Consider the following 19,467-nt stretch of genomic DNA (forward strand, 5'->3'; position numbering starts at 1 on the left):
ACGGCAACTGTACCGCCCTCAACCACAAGGCTCTCCAGAAGGTTGTGCGGTCTGCACAACGCATCACCGGGGCCAAACTACCTGCCCTCCAAGACACCTACAGCACCCGATGTCACTGGAAGGCCAAAAAGATCAAGGACAACAACCACCGAGCCACTGCCTGTTCACCCCACTACCATCGAGAAGGCGAGGTCAGTACAGGTGCATAAAAGCTGGGACCGATACACTGAAAAACAGCTTCTACCTCAAGGCCATCAGACTGCTAAACAGCAATCACTAACTCAGAGGCTGCTGCCTACATGCAGACTCAAATCACTGGCCACTTTAACAAATGGTTCACTAGTCACTTTAAACAATGCCACTTTAATAATGTTTACGTATCTTACATTACTCATCTCATATGTATATACTGTTCCTTATACCATCTTTGCATCTTGCCTATGCTGCTTGGCCATCGTTCATCCATATATTTATATGTACATATTCTTATTCCATCCCTTTAGATTTGTGTGTAGTAGGTAGTAGTTGGGGAATTGTTAGATTACTTGTTAAATATTACTGCACTGACGGAACTAGAACCACAAGCATTTCGCTACACTCGCATTAACATCTGCTAACCATGTGTATGTGACCAATAAAATTTGATTTGATTGTCAGAGACCGACGTAATAAGAGAAACTGCTGATGCACAACCACATTTCGAAATTGCACCTTGTGTATTATAGTATTTTAACTCTCAACAGTTAGTTGAGACCCCGACTAAGGGAAACCTTATGCCTGGAGCCGGCCCTCGCATTTGCAAATATGTTTTTGTTGTTGCTAAAATACAATAAAACAAAATTAGCATAGACCTAAACTATATATTTCACTGGATACATTATTTTTGCCAAACAAAACTAGAATATCTAGGCAATGACACACAGCAAGAGGGAGCTGAACGAGTCCACTATTAGGTGTAGGTTCATTTAATGAAAAGGGGCCATATTAAATCCACAGGGATCACCTGCCTCTGTGTACTCATATAGGGAGTCAAAATATATCTGCATTTCAGCTAGGTCCAGCTCAGTTGAAATGGAAAAAGTTTAAGATTACAATTTTTGGGGCCAGAGACAATGCTATTTCACAGTAAACAAATGATCAACTGACTTTCAGCAAGCTTACAGGGAAAGGCACTCAACATGCATGGCACTTACATAAATGACTGATGATTGGCTGAAAGAAATTGATAATGTTCTGTTAGACTTCAGTGTAGCTTTTGACATTATCGATCATAATCTGCTGCTGGAAAAACTTGTTTTATGGCTTTACATCCCCTGCTATAGCGTGGATTGAGAGTTCTGTCTAACAGAAAGCAGAGGGTGTTTTTTAATGGAAGCCTCTCCAACATTATCCAGGTAGAGTCTGGCATTCCCTATGGCGGCTCTTTAGGCCCCTTAATTTTTTCAATATTTACTAATGACCTGCCACTGGCACTGACAAAACAACAGTGTTTCTGGTGCTTGTGCAGTTTATAAGAAGCTTGTTTAAAAAAAATACAAGTAATATGATTATTGTGGCTGATGTTTGTGTATATAGTACATTTTATGTTTAGGTTTTCAATATATCACAAACTGTTTCTGCATATTGGTGTGTGTCTATGAATTCTGATTACACAACATCATACACATCAGCTACCACAGCAAATGAAATCACTGCAACACTTAACAAAGATCTGCAGTCAGTTTAAGAATGGGTGGCAAGTAATAAGCTAGTCCTAAATATTTCAAAGACTAAAAGCATTGTATTTGGGACAAATCATTCATGAAACCCTAAACCTCAACTAAATATTGTAATGAATGGAAGTTGAGAAAGGAAAGGCGGATACCTAGTCAGTTACACAACTGAGGCATTCAACCAAAATGTGTCTTCCGCATTTAACTCAATCCCTCTGAATCAGAGACTAAAGTGCTTGGTGTAACCCTGAATTGTAAACTGTCATGGTGTGAACATATTGATGCAACGGTAGCTAAGATCAAAGAAAATTTTATTAGTCACATGCGCTGAATACAACAGGTGTAGACCTTACAGTGAAATGCTTACTTACGAGCCTCTAACAGACAGTGCAGTTTCAAAAAATACGGATAAGAATAAGAGATAAAAGTAACAAGTAATTAAAGAGGAGCAGTAAAAAATAACAATATATACAGTGGGGTGCCGGTACAGAGTCAATGTACGGGGGCACCGGTTAGTTGAGGTAGTATGTACATGTAGGTAGAGTTAATTGAATTGACTATGCACAGATGACAGAGAGTGGCAGTGGTGGGGACCTGGGCAATGTGAATAGTCTGGGTAGTCATTTGACTAGATGTTCAGGAGTCTTATGGCTTGGGGGTAGAAGATGTTTAGAAGCCTCTTGGACCTAGACTTGGTGCTCTGGTACCGCTTGCCGTGTGGTAGCAGAGAGAACAGTCTATGACTAGAGGTGGCTGGAGTCTATGACAATTTTAGGGCCTTCCTCTGACACCGCCTGGTATAGAGGTCCTGGATGGCAGGAAGCTTTGCCCCAGTGATGTACTGGGCCGTACGCACTACCCTCTGTAGTGCCTTGCGGTCGGAGGCAGAGCAGTTGCCATACCAGGCAGTGATGGAACCAGTCAGATGCTCTCGATTGTGCAGCTGTAGAACCTGTTGAGGATCTGAGGACCCATGCCAAATCTTTTCAGTCTCCTGAGGGGGAATAGGTTTTGTCGTGCCCGCTTCACGACTGTCATTGTGTGCTTGGACCATGTTAGTTTGTTGGTGATGTGGACACCAAGGAACTTGAAGCTCTCAACCTGCTCCACTGCAGCCCCGTCAATGAGAATGGGGACGTGCTCAGTCCTCTTTTTCATGTCGTCCACAATCATCTCCTTTGTCTTGGTCACGTTGAGGGAGAGGTTGTTGTCCTGGCACCACATGGCCAGGTCTCTGACCTCCTCCTTATAGGCTGTCTCGTTGTTGTCGGTGATCAGGCCTACTACTGTGTCATCGGCAAATTTAATGATGGTGTTGGAGTTGTGCCTGGCCGTGCAGTCATGAGTGAACAGGGAGTACAGGAGGGGGCTGAGCATGCATCCCCGAGGGGCCCCTGTCTTGAGGATCAGCGTGGCGGATGTGTTGTTGCCTACCCTTACCACCTGGGGGCGGCCCGTCAGGAAGTCCAGGATCCAGTTGCAGAGGGAGGTGTTTACTCCCAGGGTCCTTAGCTTATTGATGAGCTTTGAGGGCACTATGGTGTTGAACGCTGAGCTGTAGTCAATGAATGGCATTCTCACATAGGTGTTCCTTTTGTCCACGTGGGAAAGGTCAGTGTGGAGTGCAATAGATACTGCATCATCTGTGGATCTGTTGGGGCGGTATGCAAATTGGAGTGGGTCTAGGGTTTCTGGGATGATGGTGTTGATTTGTGCCATGACCAGCCTTTCAAAGCACTTCATGGCTACAGACGTGAGTACTATGGGTTGGTAGTCATTTAGGCAGGTTACCTAAGTGTTCTTGGGCACAGGTACTATGATGGTCTGCTTAAAACATGTTGTTATTACAGACTCGGACAGGGAGAGGTTGAAAATGTCAGTGAAGACACTTGCTAGTTGGTCAGCACATGCTCGCAGTACACATCCTGGTAATCCATCTGGCCCAGCGGCCTTGTGAATGTAGACCTGTCTAAAGGTCTTACCCACATCGGCTGCAGAAAGCGTGATCACACAGTCTTCCGGTACAGCTGTTGCTCTCATGGATGTTTGTGTTATTTGCCTTGAAGCGAGCATAGTAGTTTAGCTTGTCCGGTAGGCTCGTGTCACTGAGCAGCTCTCGGCTGTGCTTCCCTTTGTCATCTGTAATGGTTAGCAGGCCCTGCCACATCTGACTAGCGTTAGAGCCGGTGTAGTAGGACTCGATCGTAGTCCTGTATTGAAACTTTGCCTGTTTGATGGTTCGTCTGAGGGTATAGCAGGATTTCTTATAAGCTTCCAGGTTAGAGTCCCGCTCCTTGAAAGCGGCAACTCTAGCCTTTAGCTCAGTGTGAATGCTGCCTGTAATGGGGAGAGGTCTGTCTGTAATAAAGCGCTGTTCTGCTTTCTTGACATTGCTATCAACAAAACAAGTCCTACAGGCCCTAGTTTTGTCGTACCTGGACTACTGCCCAGGTATATGGTCAAGTGCCACAAAAAAGGACATATGCAAATTGCAGTTGGCCCAGAACAGAGCAGTATGGCTGCCCCTTAAATGTACACGGAGAGTTAACATCAATGACATGCATGTATCACTACTTGTCTTTGTGAGAGGTATTCACATGCTGAAAGCATCGAGCTGTCTGTTCAAATGACTAGCACTACATGGAACTTTATTCCACATCAAGTAACTCATGCAAGCAGTAAAATCATGTAAAAAAACCTGATAAACCTACACCTTATGGAAATATGCGTACTATGAAGAGACACAGTACACACACATCCATACGCACACACCCGCCAGCACACGCACTCTACACACACGTAAGTATGGTGGTATTAGAAATGTTGTATTTTAGATATGTAGTGGTGTAATAATGTTATATGTTTGTTTTTGCCTTCATTTGTTTGGACCCCAGGAAGACTAGCTGCTGATCCTAAAATAATCAAAAGGGGAACATTGCACTCTTCCAGAGGTTTGGTTGGCGTGTAAAACCGGTGAATCCAGATAAACAAAAAGATGTGATTGGTCTGCACTCAAAAGATATATAAAAACGGAGGCAGTGGGGGTTAACTTAAACCCTCATGCATGATAAATACACCTCCATTCGACTGTACACTGGAGTGCATCATGGAGCACAGTGGGTCTTACCGGACTCTCATCCCAGTAATGCGTCTGCAGATATATACAGTGAGGGAAAAAAGTATTTGATCCCCTGCTGATTTTGTACGTTTGCCCACTGACAAAGAAATGATCAGTCTATAATTTTAATGGTAGGTTTATTTGAACAGTGAGAGACAGAATAACAACAAAATAATCCAGAAAAACGCATGTCAAAAATGTTATAAATTGATTTGCATTTTAATGAGGGAAATAAGTATTTGACCCCCTCTCAATCAGAAAGATTTCTGGCTCCCAGGTGTCTTTTATACAGGTAACGAGCTGAGATTAGGAGCACACTCTTAAAGGGAGTGCTCCTAATCTCAGCTTGTTACCTGTATAAAAGACACCTGTCCACAGAAGCAATCAATCAATCCGATTCCAAACTCTCCACCATGGCAAGACCAAAGAGCTCTCCAAGGATGTCAGGGACAAGATTATAGACCTACACAAGGCTGGAATGGGCTACAAGACCATCGCCAAGCAGCTTGGTGAGAAGGTGACAACAGTTGGTGCAATTATTCGCAAATGGAAGAAACACAAAAGAACTGTCAACCTCCCTCGGCCTGGGGCTCCATGCAAGATCTCACCTCGTGGAGTTGCAATGATCATGAGAACGGTGAGGAATCAGCCCAGAACTACACGGGAGGATCTTGTCAATGATCTCAAGGCAGCTGGGACCATAGTCACCAAGAAAACAATTGGTAACACACTACGCCGTGAAGGACTGAAATCCTGCAGCGCCCGCAAGGTCCCCCTGCTCAAGAAAGCACATATACATGCCCGTCTGAAGTTTGCCAATGAACATCTGAATGATTCAGAGGACAACTGTTGTGGTCAGATGAGACCAAAATGGAGCTCTTTGACATCAACTCAACTCGCCGTGTTTGGAGGAGGAGGAATGCTGCCTATGACCCCAAGAACACCATCCCCACCATCAAACATGGAGGTGGAAACATTATGCTTTAGGGGTGTTTTTCTGCTAAGGGGACAGGACAACTTCACTGCATCAAAGGGACGATGGACGGGGCCATGTACCATCAAATCTTGGGTGAGAACCTCCTTCCCTCAGCCAGGGCATTGAAAATGGGTCGTGGATGGGTATTCCAGCATGACAATGACCCAAAACACACGGCCAAGGCAACAAAGGAGTGGCTCAAGAAGAAGCACATTAAGGTCCTGGAGTGGCCTAGCCAGCCTCCAGACCTTAATCCCATAGAAAATCTGTGGAGGGAGCTGAAGGTTCGAGTTGCCAAACGTCAGCCTCGAAACCTTAATGACTTGGAGAAGATCTGCAAAGAGGAGTGGGACGAAATCCCTCCTGAGATGTGTGCAAACCTGGTGGCCAACTACAAGAAACGTCTGACCTCTGTGATTGCCAACAAGAGTTTTGCCACCAAGTACTAAGTCATGTTTTGCAGAGGGGTCAAATACTTATTTTCCTCATTAAAATGCAAATCAATTTATAACATTTTTGACATGCGTTTTTCAGGATTTTTTTTGTTATTCTGTTTCTCACTGTTCAAATAAAGCTACCATTAAAATTATAGACAGATCATTTCTTTGTCAGTGGGCAAACGTACAAAATCAGCAGGGGATCAAATACTTTTTTCCCTCACTGTACATTTACGTCTCAAAGTGACCAAAAGAGATGGTACCAATATTGCAAATGATGCCAAGGTGAGCCTCATTAATTACCACTTGGTGACCATCTTCTCCCAAGTGGATGTGAATTTGGGTGAACGCCTTATGAGTCAAAGCAGTGCCAGCTATCCTGGAATGTTTACTAAACTACTCTAAACACACTTTGAAGACACAATTCAGCGCTGGGATGTTTAACAAGGATACTGCAGGAGCGTCTATGGAAGCCATAGCCCCATGACAGGTGAAAACAAAGGACTGGAGGCTCGTACTCGCTACTATGTGAATCTCGAGAGTTTCATCTGCTGTGGCCTACAGTGGGGGAAAAAAGTATTTGATCCCCTGCTGATTCTGTACGTTTGCCCACTGACAAAGAAAGGATCAGTCTATAATTTTAATGGTAGGTTTATTTGAACATTGAGAGACAGAATAACAACAAAAATATCCAGAAGAATGCATGTCAAAAATGTAATAAATTGATTTGCATTTTAATGGGGGAAATAAGTACTTGACCCCGTCTCAATCAGAAAGATTTCTGGATCCCAGGTGTCTTTTATACAGGTAACGAGCTGAGATTAGGAGGACACTCTTAAAGGGAGTGCTCCTAACCGCAGCTTGTTATCTGTAAAAAAGACACCTGTCCACAGAAGCAATCAGATTCCAAACTCTCCACCATGGCCAAGACCAAAGAGCTCTCTAAGGATGTCAGGGACAAGATTGTAGACCTACACAAGGCTGGAATGGGCTACAAGACCATCGCCAAGCAGCTTGGTGAGAAGGTGACAACATTTGGTGCGATTATTCGCAAATGGAAGAAACACAAAATAACTGTCAATATCCCTCGGCCTCCATGCAAGATTTACATTTCTACATTTTAGTCATTTAGGAGACGCTCTTATCCAGAGCGACTTACAGTAGTGAATGGATACATTTCAATTCATACATTTTATTTCCCCCCCCCCATACTGGCCCCCCGTGGGAATCGAACCCACAACCCTGTCGTTGCAAACACCATGCTCTACCAACTGAGCCACAGGGATCTCACCTCGTGGAGTTGCAATGATCATGAGAACGGTGAGGAATCAGCCCAGAACTACACGGGAGGATCTTGTCAATGATCTCAAGGCAGCTGGGACCATAGTCACCAAGAAAACAATTGGTAACACGCTACGCCATGAAAGACTGAAATCCTGCAGCGCCCGCAAGGTCCCCCTGCTCAAGAATACATATACAGGCCCGTCTGAAGTCTGCCAATGAACATCTGAATGACTCAGAGGACAACTGGTGAAAGTGTTGTGGTCAGATGAGACCAAAATGGAGCTCTTTGACATCAACTCAACTCGCCGTGTTTGGAGGAGGAGGAATGCTGCCTATGACCCCAAAGAACACCATCCCCACCGTCAAACATGGAGGTGGAAACATTATGCTTTGGGGGTGTTTTTCTGCTAAGGGGACAGGACAACTTCACTGCATCAAAGGGACGATGGACGGGGCCATGTACCGTCAAATCTTAGGTGAAAACCTCCTTCCCTCAGCCAGGGCATTAAAAATGGGTCGTGGTTGGGTATTCCAGCATGACAATGACCCAAAACACACGGCCAAGGCAACAAAGGAGTGGCTCAAGAAGAAGCACATTAAGGTCCTGGAGTGGCCTAGCCAGTCTCCAGACCTTAATCCCATAGAAAATCTGTGGAGGGAGCTGAAGGTTCGAGTTGCCAAACGTCAGCCTCGAAACCTTAATGACTTGGAGAAGATCTGCAAAGAGGAGTGGGACAAAATCCCTCCTGAGATGTGTGCAAACCTGGTGGCCAACTACAAGGAACGTCTGACCTCTGTGATTGCCAACAAGGGTTTTGCCACCAAGTTCTAAGTCATGTTTTGCAGAGGGGTCAAATACTTTTTTCCTCATTAAAATGCAAATCATTTTATAACATTTTTGACATGCGTTTTTCTGGATTGTTTTGTTATTCTGTCTCTCACTGTTCAACTAAGCCTACTATTAAAATTATAGACTGATCATTTCTTTGTAAGTGGGCAAACGTACAAAATCAGCAGGGGATCAAATACTTTTTTCCCCCCACTGTATACACACTGACATTTTCCTTCAAGAACGTTTACTCTTAAATTCGGTTGATTTTAGGATAAAATTAACAAGGGCCAAGGATGAGTTTTGTCTGATGTCTGCCCAAGACGGTGACTTTAGTTTAAAAGTGTTGGGGCTACGCTTTTTATTAAAAAAGTGTATCTCCAGCAGTTTGTCTGGGTCATTCACAGTCTTTGATGAAAGGAAATGCCATTTACACTCTCCAAAGAATTTCCATGAAAACATTCAGCATACCTGTATGGAGTAGAATCTGCAGTCAAGAAAACCTGTTTTTAGGCCCATTACCCCGCTACATTGTTATAGGCATGGTTAATCACATCTCTAACACAGGCAGCTTACATTAAAAAAACTTTAATTTTCAGCATTTCAATGCAGAGTATGTAGCTCTCTGTCAGGACAGACCTCAGGTCCCAGCTAAGGCCTTCCAACCACAATTCAATAACAACATATCTGTGCGAGAATTTTACAATCTATTCCTGGCTACAGGGAGGCATCTAAAATATCTCTCTTTACCTATTGACAGAAATGATTTTACAGAGGGTTACACATTGTATGCTTTCAATTTATCACACCTAAATTTCTATTTATCACACCTATGACACCTATGAAATCTGTCGGTGGTGTCCCAAGATAACCCCAGGCTGGAAATGCGTTTCCGTACACCTTTAGCTTGTACAGTTAGTATGATTGTTTATGCACGCTCTGATTCAATCTTGGAAGTGAATGCCCGAAGACAAGTCTTAGTGGATTATTATTAATTAAGATATTAAGGATCATTGAGCAAAACATGAATACCCAAGAGCTACAAGGTCTCATGAGCAGCTTGATTGGAAACAATTTTACACTTTAGTCATTTAGCAGACACTCTTATCCAGACTCATCCATAAATAATTTATTATTAACCATTTCAAAAGGGGGAGGGATTCCAAGAACATCTTTAGGAGTGCTGTAGCTCTTTGAAAGGTTTTGTTTTAAAGTTTGAATCTGTTGGTGAAGCGTATAGTTTGGTAGACCAGAGAGTGGAATGTTGAGGACTGCCAGGGCTTTAAGACACTGACACCACCCAGGAGGTCTTCTATCATCAGCAATCTTATGGGATGCAGTGGTACTTTTAAGCAAGTCCATCATATGAGAACCCCTGACAACATCCCCCTGAAAGATAAACTCTCCTTTGTCATTCCAAGTAGCAGCCCCCTTTGAGTCTTTTATTTTGTTCATACTGTAGCTAACATTTTTCCTGTTACGTGCCGGAACATGTGTCAGCATGTCATGCATAACATTATCTTCAACATGCATTTGATCTCCGGTCCAGGCATTACAGGTGCAGGGCTCCTTCTATCCTCTTCATCCTTTAAGGGTTCCGGTAGGGAAAGCGATAAATGGTTGGTCTCTCTCTCGCCTTGTTTTACCAAGGCCAAATACCTTTGCAAGAGGTTTGTGTATTTTTGGACCTTATCATAGGGATACAATTCTTTTCTGTTCATGGCTATATCCAAATAATTTTCTGCAGTTTGTCTGATATTTTCAGGACCCTGTAATTGCTGTTTAAGTCTATCCAACTCTTGTTGAGGCACTAAGTACATTTTATTGGCCATCACACTCTGTGTTCAACCCCCACGTCTGGCAGCAATAAGGCTGGTGATGAAGGGCACGGCTATACTTAGTAAAGGTAGATGAAAACCCCCAGACTGTTGTATGGTATGTATTTTCTTTTGAAGACTGGCTCTTTTATTGGCAAAGAGTTTGATCGCTGTCTTTTGTCTCTTTAATTTTTTTAATTGGGTCAGGTTGAGCGGAATGCCTCCTTTGAGAAGATTCAGAGCAGTTTCACATAGTGATAATATGAGATCTGAAGAACAATTACCCAAGATGGCCTCATGTTCTTTATGGGTAGCCCCAACTAGGGATCTCAAGAGCAGTAGGTTTCTTTTTGAACGCAGATTTTTTTTAAAGTTGTACTTTTTTGGAATTAAACTGTCGGCCACTCCCACAGAAACAATCCTTTTCGGAGCCTCAGGTGTTCTGGAGTATTTGATTTTAAATCCACGATTAAATAAGAAAATGTTGCTTTGGTAGCATCCTCATAGCTTTCCATAAAGTAGGATTTCCTTCCAGGGTGCATCTGCTGAGCTAGAGTGTTTACTTGTAGTTTGTCTCTAGGGTTTTTGAACAAAACCATGTAATTGGCGTTCAAACTAATGGTATGACTATTTTGATGATGAGTATGTTGAGTAAAAGCTCGCTCTATTTCAGGATGTTCACTACCGGCAAAAAGCATATCATCCAAAACCAGCAGATTGTTTTTATGCAAAGAGCACATCATCAGACAGGGATGCGGGTATTCCTTCAACAAACTTGATTTTTATTTTCTTCAACAACTCATCATACAAAGGTTGATAACATGAATAGCACCACACAATATTGTCAGGTTTCTGAGATAATACATCTTCAGAATTCTCTAAAATACTTTTTACAAAACAAGTTTTACCGCTATTGGATGGGCCTGCGAATAAGGCCGAAAATGGTAGTTGCAACCTGGGATCAAAACCTTCTACAGCAGCCATTAAATCTTGAGATTTAAGACACACAGGGCTTGTAACATAAAGTCAGTAACCAAAGGGCAAGGTGGTCCCATCAGGTAAAAGCAATCTTTTGTCATAGACTACCCAGAATATTTTAGTAAGTGGGGCATTACGTAGATGGAAACCCTTTGGATGCCTAACAATCTTTTTGTAGGAGTTCAACATTTCTAATACACTATTCCGGTCATTTATGAACCCCTCGACTAAGCGTGTGATTGATTCCAAGTTTACACGCGGGGTAATTTTCATAGTTTTGTGTCATGCCTTTGGCTTTCAACACCACGTGATTTTTTTTAGTCCTAAAAGCATAGTTTTTGGGGCCACAGGATGACCACTCTAGGATATGGTCACCATCTTCGAGTTCACTTGTTAAACCACCCAGATAGTTGACAAGAGGGGGATTCCAATCACCAGGTTTGCTTACATAGACCACAGAGTCTGTGTCATGGTAAAGAACCCTCCTTTGCAGCTGCTCCATAAGGGTGTATAGTTCAAGTTGCCCATAGGGCGTGGTAAATGCTGCAAGAAACACGTTTACATTACCAGGGGGCAGAACCCACTTCTTGTTACGTCTCCATTGCACCAGGGCTATGTCTTGACTCAAGAACGAAAAAGTTGCTCATTGTCTTCTTAGCCTGCAGGGGTTGTAGGTGCTGTGTGTGGGGGGTGGTGTTGAAGGAGGGGTGAACTCATTAAATGGGTTTATTAAGGAGATAAGTTGTGGGGGGACCTCTGACAATGTGTGTGTCAATACTCTCCTAGGAGTGGTGGGGGGGACTAGCAGAGCATTTATTCTTGAGTCCAAAACACCATGAACAGGCATAAAAACCAGACAAAATAATCCACCCAAAAGGGCCGGTACGCTGTCCAGAAAGAAACACCAGTCCACATAAGACAAAGAAAATATAACGCAACCCCAAAAACCACGACAGGTAAAACAAAACAATCCTGCACGAAGCCAACCTGGTAGGGCCAGACTAAATAACCCACAAATGAACCTAACTCAAAACAGGTGAAACACAGGACAGACAAAACCAAACGAAAAGGGAAAAAGGGATCGGTGGCAGCTAGTAGACCGGTGACGACGACCGCCGAGCGCCGCCCAAACAGGGAGAGGAGCCACATTCGGTAGAAGTCGTGACAGTGTGATCATGTGTAGGAGTTATAGGAGGTGGGGGTGTTGTGTGGGGGGTGGTGTTGACGGAGGGGTGCTCTCATTAATTTGGTTAATTAAGGAGATAAGTTCTGGCGGTATTCTAGAAGTATCCATGTTACATACGGCTTTTATCGTTTGTTTGGGCGTTTTTTTAATCAGATTGACACTTATCAAGCTTGGCATGGTTTTCTGCCAGAAGGATAGGTCTTGGCTGTACTGCCGTCTTAGTAAAGCAACCATACGTTTGTGTAGCTGGACCTCTCTGGCTTTTAGAGCCCTGTAAATGGCTGTGAGAAACCTATCTTGAAGATCTATATCATGATCAGTGTCCTCATTAATGCCATCTTCAATCAGTATAGGCTCTACCTCAGAATTGATTGTATCAAGCTGTTTAGCCGCATCATACATCAACACATCATCCTCATCATAGCTCAACCCTTCATCAGCACCATCATTGACCTCAGCATCCTTGACATTAACAGCATTGAATGTATCAACCGGTTTAGATGTTTTACTCAGTATGTCATCAGCGTCCTCTTCCTCCTCTTCCTCTTGTTGTATTGGGTCTTCTTTGTTTGTATAGGCCTTGGAGGAGTTTGTAATACAAAATATACACAAAATAGTGTATTAAAAGAAAATATATATAGTAATAATATTAAATAACCAATAATCGTAATAAAAGAGAAAATGCTTTTTTTCCCTTTTTTTTCTTTTAAACAGTACATTTAAAATATATCAACATATCAATATATCCTCTTTCTGTTTTTTCCCTTTTAGGCCTTGATTTTTTTTAGTTAAATTACCTTTGGTTGTTTGATGCCTGTTTTTCAGAGGAGTCCTCGATGTTGTGTTTCCTACCCCGTTGTCCTCTTGATGTATAAACTCGGCAAGATCGGAGTCTGAAAAAAATAACAATATTTGAAATTGTTTTAACATTCTTTCATAAAATCATAACTATAATAAAAACAGGACATACCGTATCCATAAAGAGCATGCTCGTCAATCAAATCGTTTTCAGACCAGTCGTCCTTCTCGTCAGAGGTGACGCCGCTCAGTGTACTTGAACTACGGTTCTGGGGAGCCCTGCCCAATTATATACTGAATGCCTAGGGATGCTTGGAGGTGTGTATATGTGTGACAAATCTTAGATTCTTGGGCTGTTTTGAGTTTTGTCAAAGCCGGCCGTACAGAACGGTAGAATATCGTTGTTTTCAATACCCTCAAAGTCATTCAAGGGTAGAGCCAATAATGCCTCGGGTACTCTTGTCTGGGGGTTGTCAGCTGTAAACACAAGATTAGGTTGTTTAATGCTTAATGTATAAAGATTATTAGTCATTTTATTTTTTACTCACGTCTAAAGTATCTTCATGGCGTGGGACTAAGTAAAGATACACCTGCAGTCTGTTATTAGTCATTTTATTTTTGACTCACGTCTAAAGTATCTTGATGGCGTGGGACTGAGTAAAGATACACCTGCGGTCTGTTGGTCCTCAAAATCATCGTCTTCTATAATGATAACTTCTGATGATAACTTCTGATGGTTGATAATCCAAATCAATTATTGCTGGTAACACCTGGGTAAATGTAGGGTATCCTATAGATGTTTTAAATAATATAAAAATATATGTATATATTTATAAAAATATGTACATTTTTACTTAAAAAATACATACATTTGACATAAAACACCGTAGAGTAAGAATATTAATTACCTGAAAATTGGCCGTCATCCACTCTTAAAATGTCTGCAGAAAACCATAAATAAACAACTGTTAAATATTTGAAGAAACGTTATTATACATTGAGAGACAGAGAGAGAGAAAATGGGTGTGCAGGTGGTAAATATGATCAAACATAATTATATATATATTTATCTATGCTATTATTATGCTAACATTTTAGCTTCATTCAACACGCACACATCTAAAATGAAAAGTCATGTAATGTTTGGTTATGTAACTGAACATCCACTAGGTGGTGCAGTGGTCCACTCTTGAGTATATCTTTGCTTTGCATGTGTTCATAGAACAAATCATATACCTTTTTATTGGTCACATACACAGGGTTAGCAGATGTTAATGTATGTGTAGCAAAATGCTTGTGCTTCTAGTTCCAACAGTGCAGTAATATCTAACAAGTAATATCTAACAATTCCCAACAACTACCTACTACACACAAAATATAACAAGTAATCTAACAATTCCCCACCAACTACCTAATACACACAAATCTAAAAAGAGTGAATGAGAATATGTACATATAAATATATAGATGAACGATGGCCGAGCTGCATAGATGGTATAAAATACAGTATATACATGCGATATGAGTAAGATATGTAAACATTATTGAAGTGGCATTATTTAAAGTGGCATTGTTTAAAGTGACTAGTGATCCATTTATTAAAGTGTTTTGTGATTGGGTCTCAGTGTAGGCCGCAGCCTCTCTGAGTTAGTGAGGACTACTTAACCGTCTGATATATATGCTTTATCCCAAACATTATGGGATAAATACCTATGTAGGCCCTAGTCCATTCTCGTATAACAAATAAAGAAATAAAACATGTATCAATAACCCCTCTCATTCAATATATATATAAATATATATGGTTATATAATACCCTATTAAAAACATTCATTTTATAATATACAATATATACATATTTATAAACAGACATATTTAGATATAAAAAGCATTAATTATATTGTAATTTCAACTCACCTTCAAAATTCTCCATGGGGGGGATAAAAGATTCCCAGATAATCTTTTAGCTGTTCTGTCTTCAGAGCTGCAAAGCTACTGTGTCCTAAAATGAGAAAATGTAAGGACTCTCTGCTTATAGGCTGTATGGATAGGTAGTACGTGAATGGCTGGATTGACTGAGATTTAAGGGTTGCCGAGAAGTCTTTTGGAAGGTCAGAGGTTAGACAGGTTTAAAAACCATTGGTTCCCACACACACACACACACACACACACACACACACACACACACACAGATGCAAATCAATTTATAACATTTTTGACATGCATTTTTCTGGATTTTTTGTTGTTGTTATTCTGTCTCTCACTGATCAAATAAACCTACCATTAAAATTATAGACTGATCATTTCTTTGTCAGTGGGCAAACGTACAAAATCAGCAGGGGATCAAATACTTTTTCCCTCACTGTACAAGTATCTTATATAATTTAAAAACTTTAATTCTTGTTAATCTAACTTAATCTAATTGTCTGATTTACAATAGGCTTTGCAACGAAAGCATACCATGCGATTGTTTGAGGACGGCTCCCCACATCAGCATATTTTTCGAACAAGCACAGGCTTCCTAAAATCACAAATGGCGATTAAATAAATCACTTATTTTTGAAAATCTTCCTCTGTTTGCAATCCCAAGGGTCCCAGCTACAACATGAATGGTTGTTTTGTTAGATAAAATCCTTCTTTATATCCCAAAAAGTCAGTTTAGTTGGCGCCATCGATTTCAGTAAACCACTCGTTCAACATGCAGACAAAGGAGTCCAAAAATCTACCTGTCATGACGTTGGCCTCTTTGGGTACAGGAAGGACAGTTGACCCCCTCCCCTTTGTACCATCACCCAACCTGCCTTCCCCCCAACCCAGGGTTGTAAAAAACCCTCTGAGGAGAATCTCCTACCCCATGTTTCATAGAGAGACAAAGGAAATTCTTCCAACTCATAGAATTGGAGAACCGAGCGACATGGGTGTGCTGGAGAAGGTATGGAAGATTGGTGAAGAATCCAGCTACGAACTAATCCGCTTGGTACAATTTTGTGATACTCAGAAGAGACAATATAGCCATATTACCATAAAACTGTTTATATAATAGCATCATAATGGTTGTATAGAATGTATTAATAAGGATAAAGCTTTTGTAAGACATTGAGATGCTATGTACTGATGTAATGTGATAGATTTGGTTACAGAAATACAATTCTAACTCAGTCATAGGCATGCCCCCAACACCCATACAGGACCAGGCGTCATTTGACAAGCTGTTCTATGGGCACTATAAAACACTCCCTGATTTACATTTCTACAGACCAGGCCTACACTCCGTTGGCACATAGGTTCTACCTTCCAATTCCTCTATGGAAAGTGAACCATACCACGTGGTTAACTTTTAGACTATTGATACACCATTTAAACTTAGAAGATAATCGACCTATACTATCATAGAATATAATATTATAGTACAGGAAAGTTATATTAGGAAAATTATAGCTTTGTAATCTGAATATTCTCCTTGGTGCCCCGACCTCCTAGTTAATTACAATTAAACGATTAATCAGTTTAATCGCGTGATAATAATTACAGGGAGCTAATTGATAAACATATCTTCAGTTTAATGGTACCCCCAAAGACACGACATACCACTAGCATAAACTTTTTTCAAACAAGTCAAACTACATTTCTATTTAATCCTCAAGTATCCTAAAATGTAAATAAACTATAATATTTCATACGGAAAGAAGTATGTTCAATAGAAAAGTAAAATTAGCAAGCGCGCGTCCTCTTCATCACACGCCAACAGACTTACTTTGAAGTGTGGGTCTTTGTACAAAAACTCTTAGGATACAAAGACTTGACGTCTAGTGGAAGCCATAGGAATTGCAATCTGGGAGCTGGAATTTACATAGAACCCATAGCTTTCCATTATAAGAGCCTGGGAGCTCAAAATAATAAATCATTCCGGTTGGTTTTTCTTTGGAATTTCGCCTGCCATATCAATTGTGTTATAGACTCAGACATTACGTTTTCTAGAAACGGCAGAGTTTTCTATCCAATGTTGCCAATTATATGCATATCCTGGCTTCTGGGCCTGAGTAACAGGCAGTTTACTTTGGGCATGTCAGTCAGGTGGAAATTCAGGAAAATAGACCCTAGCTCTAGTAAGCATTGTCTCTCAACCTGGTCTCAGAGCATTTTGAATTATTCTGTACATAAGTATTCATAAAGTTGTCAGACCCTTGACTTTTTCTACATTTTCTTAAGTTACAGCGTTATTCTAAAATTGATTCAATAGTTGTTTTTTTCCTAATCAATCATAATGACAAAGCAAAAACTGTGTTTTAGAAATGTTTGTAAATCTATAAAAATAAAAAACAATTTAAATATCACATTTACTTAAGTGTTCAGACCCTTTAATCAGTGTTTTGTTGAAACACCTTTGGCAGCGATTGCAACCTCGAGTCTTCTTGGGTAGGATGGGGAGTGACGCTGCACAGCTATTTTCAGGTTTCTCAAGAGATGTTTGATCGGGTTCAAGTTTGGGCTCTGGCTGGGCCACTCAAGGACATTCAGAGACTTGTCCCAAAGCCTCTACTGCGTTGTCTTGGCTGTGTGCTTAGGGACGTTGTCTTGTTGGAAGGTGAACCTTCGCCCCAGTCTGAGGTCCTGAGCGATCTGGAGCATGTTCTCAACAAGGATCTCTCTGTGCTTTGCTCCGTTCATCTTTCCCTCGAACCTGACTACTCTCCCAGTCTCTGCCGCTGAAAAACATCAATCAAATGTATTTACAAAGTCCTTCTTACATCAGCTGATGTCACAAAGTGCTGTACAGAAACCCTGTCTCAAACCCCAAACAGCAAGCAATGCTGGTGTAGAAGCACGGTGGCTTGGAAAAACTCCCTAGAAAGGCCAGAACCTAGGAAGAAACCTAGAGAGGAACAAGGCTATGAGGGGTGGCCAGTTCTCTTCTGGCTGTGCTGGGTGGAGATTATAACAGAACATGGCCAAGATGTTCAAATGTTCATAGATGACCAGCAGGGTCAAATAATAATAATCACAGTGGTTGTAGAGGGTGCAATAGGACAGCACCTCAGGAGTAAATATCAGTTGGCTTTTCATAGCCGATCATTCAGAGTATCTCTACCGCTCCTGTTGTCTCTAGAGACTTCAAAAACAGCAGGTCTGGGACAGGTAGCACATCCGGTGAACAGGTCAGGGTTCCATAGCCAGGCTATGAGGCATGGTCCTAGGGCTCAGGTCCTCAGAGAGAGAAAGAAAGAAGGAATAAAAGAGAGAGATAATTAGAGAGAGCATACTTAAATTCACACAGGACACCGGAAAAGACAGGAGAAATACTCCAGATATAACAGACTGACCCTAGCCCCCCGACACATAAACTATTGCAGCATAAATACTGGAGGCTGAGACAGGAGGGGTCGGGAGACACTGTGGGTGGCCTTGTCCGACGATACCCCCGGATAGGGCCAAACAGGTAGGATATAACCCCACCCACTTTGCCAAAGCACAGCCCCCACACCACTAGAGGGATACCTTCAGCCACCAACTTACCATCCTGAGACAAGGCCGAGTATAGCCCACAAAGATATCCCCCACGGCACAAACCCAGGGGGGGGGGGCGCCAACCCGGACAGGAAGGTCACATCAGTGACTCAACCCACTCAAGTGACCCACCCCTCCTAGAGACGGCAAGGAAGAGCTCGAGTAAACCAGTGACTCAGCCCCTGTAATAGGGTTTGATGAAGAAAATCCCAGCGGAGAGAGGGGAACCGGCCAGGCAGACAGCAAGGACGGTTTGTTGCTCCAGTGCCTTTCCGTTCACCTTCACACTCCTGGGCCAGACTACACTCAATCATAGGACCTACTAAAGAGATGAGTCTTCAATAAAGACTTAAAGGTCAAGACCGAGTCTGCGTCTCTCACATGGATAGGCAGACCATTCCATAAAATTGGAGCTCTATACAATGGGGGAAAAAGTATTTGATCCCCTGCTGATTTTGTACTTTTGACCACTTACAAAGAAATGATCAGTCTATAATTTTAATGGTAGGTTTATTTGAACAGTGAGAGCCAGAACAACAACAAAAAAATCCAGAAAAACGCATGTCAAAAATGTTATAAAATGATTTGCATTTTAATGAGGGAAATAAGTATTTGACGCCTCTGCAAAACATGACTTAGTACTTGGTGGCAAAACCTTTGATTTGCCTCACAGAGGTCAGACTTTTCTTGTAGTTGGCCACCAGGTTTGCACACATCTCAGGAGGGATTTTGTCCCACTCCTCTTTGCAGATCTTCTCCAAGTCATTAAGGTTTCGAGGCTGACGTTTGGCAACTCGAACCTCCACAGATTTTCTATGGGATTAAGG

General features: G+C 41.8%; 1 long non-coding RNA gene across 1 annotated transcript; it reads right to left on the bottom strand.

Moving 5' to 3' along the window:
* Nucleotides 1-12,338: 12,338 nt before the first annotated feature.
* On the bottom strand, nucleotides 12,339-13,894 carry LOC106565870 (uncharacterized). The gene is made up of 4 exons (XR_001319751.2): nucleotides 13,763-13,894; nucleotides 13,308-13,612; nucleotides 13,135-13,230; nucleotides 12,339-12,916 (listed from the first exon to the last, which is right to left on the bottom strand). It is a non-coding gene; the product is annotated as an uncharacterized lncRNA (long non-coding RNA).
* Nucleotides 13,895-19,467: the final 5,573 nt, after the last annotated feature.

This window comes from Salmo salar, chromosome ssa01 (genome assembly GCF_905237065.1).
Source record: "Salmo salar chromosome ssa01, Ssal_v3.1, whole genome shotgun sequence".
Classification (NCBI taxonomy): domain Eukaryota; kingdom Metazoa; phylum Chordata; class Actinopteri; order Salmoniformes; family Salmonidae; genus Salmo; species Salmo salar.